Source organism: Melanerpes formicivorus, unplaced genomic scaffold (assembly GCF_026170545.1).
Source record: "Melanerpes formicivorus ecotype bairdi unplaced genomic scaffold, bMelFor1.0.p_v2 SCAF_116, whole genome shotgun sequence".
Taxonomy (NCBI): domain Eukaryota; kingdom Metazoa; phylum Chordata; class Aves; order Piciformes; family Picidae; genus Melanerpes; species Melanerpes formicivorus.
In genome coordinates, this window is record NW_027142468.1 from 149,316 (window position 1) to 155,315 (window position 6,000).

Genomic DNA, 6,000 nt, shown 5'->3' on the forward strand with positions numbered 1-6,000 from the left:
GATGGGCGAGTGGCACACACCTGGCTGGCTGAAGAGGAGCCAGAGGGACAGCTCCTGACAGCAAACTCAAACTGGTGGAGCAAAGGCAGAGGGGGAGAAGGAAATTCATGTCCAGTCTGCTTCATGGAGTCAATAATCAGAATCACTGACGAATGGCAATAGAAGGCAAGCAAACGGCGCTGGGTGCGCGGGGAGTCTGTGCTCTACCAACAGGCACACCATACAGAACTTTGCTTCCCTTTATGTACTCCATCCTCTGATACATGTTCATAACAGTCCAACAGGATGGCATTCAACAAGTCCAAGTGCCAGGGGCTGCACTTTGGCCACAGCAACCCCAGGCAGAGCTACAGGCTGGGGTCTGAGTGGCTGAGAGCTGCCAAACAGAGAGGGACCTGGGGGTGCTGATTGACAGCTGCCTGAACATGAGCCAGCAGTGTGCCCAGGTGGCCAGGAAGGCCAAGGGCATCCTGCCTGCATTAGGAGTGGTGTGGTCAGCAGGAGCAGGGAGGTCATTGTGCCCCTGTGCTCTGCATTGCTTAGGCCACACCTTGAGTCCTGTGTCCAGTTCTGGGCCCCTCAGTTTCAGAAGGACATTGAGAGACTTGAAGGTGTCCAGAGAAGGGCAACAAGGCTGGGGAGAGGCCTTGAGCACAGCCCTGTGAGGAGAGGCTGAGGGAGCTGGGGTTGTTTAGCCTGGAGAAGAGGAGGCTCAGGGGTGACCTCATTGCCCTCTACAACTACCTGAAAGGAGGTTGTAGCCAGGAAGGGGTTGGTCTCTTCTCCCAGGCACCCAGCACCAGAACAAGAGGACACAGTCTCAAGCTGTGCCAGGGGAGGTTTAGGCTGGAGGTGAGGAGAAAGTTCTTCACTGAGAGAGTCATTGGTCATTGGGATGTGCTGCCTGGGGAGGTGGTGGAGTCCCCACCCCTGGAGGTGTCCAGGCACTTGGTGCCATGGTCTAGTCATGGGGTCTGTGGTGACAGGCTGGACTGGATGATCCTTGAGGTCTCTTCCAACCTTGGTGATCCTGTGACACTGTGAAGCAATATTCAGGCCGGAGATTGTGAGTCAGGCCCAGACCTGGGGTTGGGAGCAGCGGGCAGGAAAGTTTATCACCCAGAACTCTGTGCTGGGTATAATGCTGTAAAGCCAAGGAACAGTACAAATAGGACCCAAGCACGGTGCCTGACACTGAAAGTGAAACTGGAGTACAGGTGGGGGATGCTGGTGGAGGGGGATGGGCGAGTGGCACACACCTGGCTGGCTGAAGAGGAGCCAGAGGCAAAGGCAAACAGGGGCCGGGTGACTGAAGAACCTCTCTGTTGAACTGCTGCTGTGAAACACAACTGAGCCCTGGCAGAGAAGCGATTGGAAACTTAGCCCATCCCCTGCTGGGCATCAGCACAGCGCTGAGTGGTCAGGATCCCTGCCAAACAGCTTTGGCTAGCTTTGTGCTGGGACATCTTTCCTTTGGTCTGTCTCCCCCAGCTTCTTGGGGCTCTGACTGAAACCTGTTTTGGGCCTAGTCCTGTCCACCCAGGACATCCTGCCAAGAGGTATTCAGCTGGCACTGCCTGGGCTGTGTTCTCTCAGCTCTGCTTTCAGCTGCCTTCCAGCTTTCTCCTGCTCTCTTTCCACAGGGGTTTCTCTTTGGCTCTCTGGCTTTGTTTCCCAAGTGCCCACAGCAGGCAGGGTTCCTTTGGCTTCTTCCTGCCCCTCCTGGGCATAAGGGGGAGCAGCCATGGGCTTAGTTTTCCCTTGGACACAAGCTAGGTAAGCCTGGCCTGCTAAAGGCTGCTGCTGGGCCAGCTCTCAGCTGCCAAGGGAGCGGTGATCACTGCCATGCCCTGGTGCCTGGAGCAGGAGAGCTGACTCCAGGGCAGACTTTCCCAGCAGTTTCTGCCTGGCTGCTTTTCCCCCTCTGGTGTTTTTACAACTGGGTTGCACTTCAACTGCTCTGAGCCAAGGCTGACTTCCTCTGGAGGCAGCTGTGCAGCCCCCCCAGACATCCTCTTAGCAACCTCCTCCTGTGTGGCTCAGGAGTGCCCTTGTTCCTGTGCTGCCAGGCCTCGGGGCCTGAGCCAAGCCAGCAGCATTGCTCAGGGAGTTTTGTTCCCAGGTGTGGGTTTGCCTCTGCCCAGGTCAGGAGGGACAGGGATCTGCTGGAGAGAGCCTGGGGTGCTTTCAGGAGCAGGCAGCTTGCTCTGTTGCTGCACAAGGGGCAAGAGAAGGGCTTGGGCTCCCAGAGAGGAGGGGATAGGATGGGGAAGTTGCACTGGAGAGGCTGCTCACAAACTCCACTGCTCCAGGGCTGTAGTGCAGAGCAAATAGACAGAAATCCCTGCTCTGGGCTCCACACAGAAGCTCCTGAAGCCAAAGCTTCACACAGACCTCTCTCTCTACCAGGCCACCCACCCCCAGGCTTCCACGGCCCCCTCCCTGCCATTGCCTCTCTCCCCTCCCTTCCCCCACCGCTTGTGCCGCAGCACAAGATTCAGCCTGGCAGCTCCAGGCCCCAGTTCAGCTGCTCCAGGCCTGCTTGGCAGAAGCACCAATGCTGAGCAGGCCTCAGCTAAGAACCTGCACATCTTCCCAGGAGGAGAGAGGAAGGGAAAAGGGAAGAAAGGAGCTTTGCAGGCAGTGTTCCAGGGGGGCAGGACTCCTGGGCATGGAATCCAGAGGTGACACTTTGTGGGACACCTCCTGGACCTTTCTAGCTGCTGGAGCTTTGCAGTTCTTCAAGGCAAGCAGCCTCAAACTGCCACAGAGCCCAGCAGAGAGCTAGGAGGATGAGGAGGGGACTGGACCATCTCTGTGCTGAAGAAAGACTGAGAGCTCTTTAGTACTGCAAGAAGGGGGCCGCTTTAACGACCAATTTGATCAGCGGATTCCACCCTATTGAGCATCAGACACATCTTATATACAGTTTGCTATAATTATGCCCACTTGGCAACATACTATTGGTTGCTCTCTAAAAGGTTACATCATTGTTTTCACAACTCTGTGGAATTCTTCTATCCGGCCTAATTGCTCTCTTTCCCAGATCTCGCCTCCTCCTTATCTTGCTTGCCTCCCATCTCAGGGGCAGCTGGACTTCAGCATACCAAGCAATCAGCACTTTCTCACATCTCCTACTCTGCTACTATATTATCAACAGAGAATCCTTCAAGGCCTGAATTGCACAGGTGTTCCTGGGACCCATGTCCCCTCTTGCCCGACAACAATTCCCCCGTTTTTCTTTTGTGCAAGTAAGGCCTTGGAAGTTATTCTCTGAACACTTTGCATAATACAATTATAAACAAGTTTAACCATAATCAAAATGAGTACAATGATACCTAAGAACCTTAAAACTTACTACTATAATTAACAAACATATTAACATTAAGTCTGGGTGTCCCTATCAGACATGTCTGAAAAAGTTCAATCAATTCATTATTACCTGTTATGTTGCACCTTTATTTTCTCTAGGATGGTCAAAAATCATAATTTGTTTAATGGTAGCAAGATTTCTTTAATCTGTAAAGGTAGATCTGGCCAGGCTCTAGCTTCACAGACAGAAAACTTGCAGGCAATCAGCAAGAGCAAAAGAGCTTCATTGCTTTGCCCAATATAAAATTACCCATAATAATGTGTTTTTGCTCATCCTAGTAATACTGATCTCTTATTGGTACCATTTGTTGATGTTTTCAATTGAAAATGAAAATGCATGTTGTGTTGTTATGAATTTTGATTTTCCCTCTAGGTGTGTAAAATTATAGCGAACTGGTGAGATAACATATAAATCCCTTCTCCCTACATTCAGTGTGGTAAGGGTCAAAGCATCCACTTTCACACATGCTCAATTGTGCAGGCTTCTTATCTGAAGAAAACAAATTCCCAGTTCTGAATGTTTATCTTTAAGTCAGCTCCTTCTCAGCCGTGATGTCTCCAATTAACCAGACAGTGTCCTTGCAAGTATGCAAGAGAGGTTTCTTTCCCTTTACCCTCTAAACAGGCCTCACAAGATCCTGACCCTTAATCCCAGTGCACTCTAAGTCTTACAATTTTAACACAAATCACCAGTATATTCATCACAATTCCCCCTTTTTTTTTTTTTGTCACCATTGATTTGTGTTAAAATTTCCAGATATTTCAGAACCTTCTTAATTGGATCATAATTAAGTTCATCTGTTCTGATCACATTCTGATCATAATTCTCTACTTGTAACTCATTGACATGAGCAATCTTACTTAAAGGTCTTAATATTTTGTAACAACAATTGCAGAGTATTATGCATAGCAATATTACAATTGTTCCAACAATATTACAAACAAATGTTTAAGCCAATTTAGGTCTGGTAACCAGAAAGTTAATCTATCCCATGTTTCTTTAAATCCACAAGAAGTATCATCCAAAGAAATCTGATGTAATATCTGATTGTGGTTTACAATCGCCTGTAAATCTGTTTCCACTCGTTTATCTAGATTAACATAACTACAACAACTTACATTTATGACTACACATACACCCCCTTCCTTAACATATAAAAAATCCAAAGCTAATCTATTCTGAGTAGACATTTTCGAGAGACTATTGATTTCAATTTGCTGCACTTTTATTACATCTATGCTTGCATTCATCATGATTTCAACTGTAGCAGAAAAATTTACCATTGCTTTTTCAAGTTCAAGTCTTTTCTCTCCGGTCTGATCAAGATTCCACACATGGGAACATGGTTTTTGATTTCGATTGGACTACTTATGTACAAATAGGGTTAGGATCAAAATTAGGCTCCACCAAGTATATGTGAACTCTGCCTCCTCGGCCTGCTGGGGTGCAACCAGCAGCTGGGTGTATTTTCTTCTCGGCAGCAGTTACATTCTTCAGGAGCCCTACAGATTTTTTAACTCCTTAACCCACTTCAAAATTCCATTTGGACTCTCTTCTCTACTTCCTTGGTTAGTTCGTTTACCATTTCCCATTGTGCTTTTGTTATTTCAATTCCTCTGCCTTCAAAATCTTATGTCTCTTACTTTTCCTTTTACTAATCCTTTTAATTATTCCTGAGATTTCCCAACTAAAATTTCTCTAGTCTTTATTTCCCACTTATGCCAATCCCTTTCAATAATTTTCCATGGGGATTTAAATCCTTTTTCTCACCACAAAATAGGTTTTCTGTATTTACCAGCCCAAACTGCCTATTTTCAAATTCAGCATTCAGGACAAAATATTTTTTGATTGATGCTTTTGACCCCAGATTATCATAACAGTTATTGTGATCGATGTTCGACTTCATGGGAAATGCTGTTTCCTCTCAGTCTTGGTTCTTCTGCACATTAGTGAAGGAATAGTTGTTAAAATTAATACCTATTTACTACAAACCTTAACTTATGCTAATACCAAAAAATCCTTAAAACCTTAAAAAGCTATGTTAAAATTAATCCATCAAATCAGTGTCTAAAAAGAAATAAAATTGTTACATTAACTAAAAAACACTTTCCAAAATTAAAACCTGTTTATACATTCCTTAACTATATTACATGGAGCTCCTTTGAAATGCCTAGGCAGACAACTAAGAAGGTTCGAACCAAAAGAAAATCTTACAATTTGAACTCTTAACTAAGTGCATACACCTGACTGCAATTACTATGTACTAAGTACTTATAAATACCAAATGCTTACTTATTCATTATGCTTATTAGAAAAACTTAACAAAACTCTAAATAACAAATCTCTGAAAGACGCTACAATCAGAAATGACAAAATGAGTACTGTTGCTTTAAATCAAAACAGAGTAGTGCGGCTAAAGCCGCTGCGGGGGAAAGGGGTGGGGGCTGCTGCCGTGGCAACTGCTCCGCTGCTACTGTCGGTGCTGTCGGTGTCGGTGGTGCGTCAGCCGGTACCGCCTTGGTCGGAGCCGTCGGTATCCGCGGGGGCCGGCAGGGCTCTCGGGAGGAGTGCGGTGGCAGGAACGCTGTAACCGCGAGCCTCCAAGCGCTCCATTTTTTCTAAGAGGG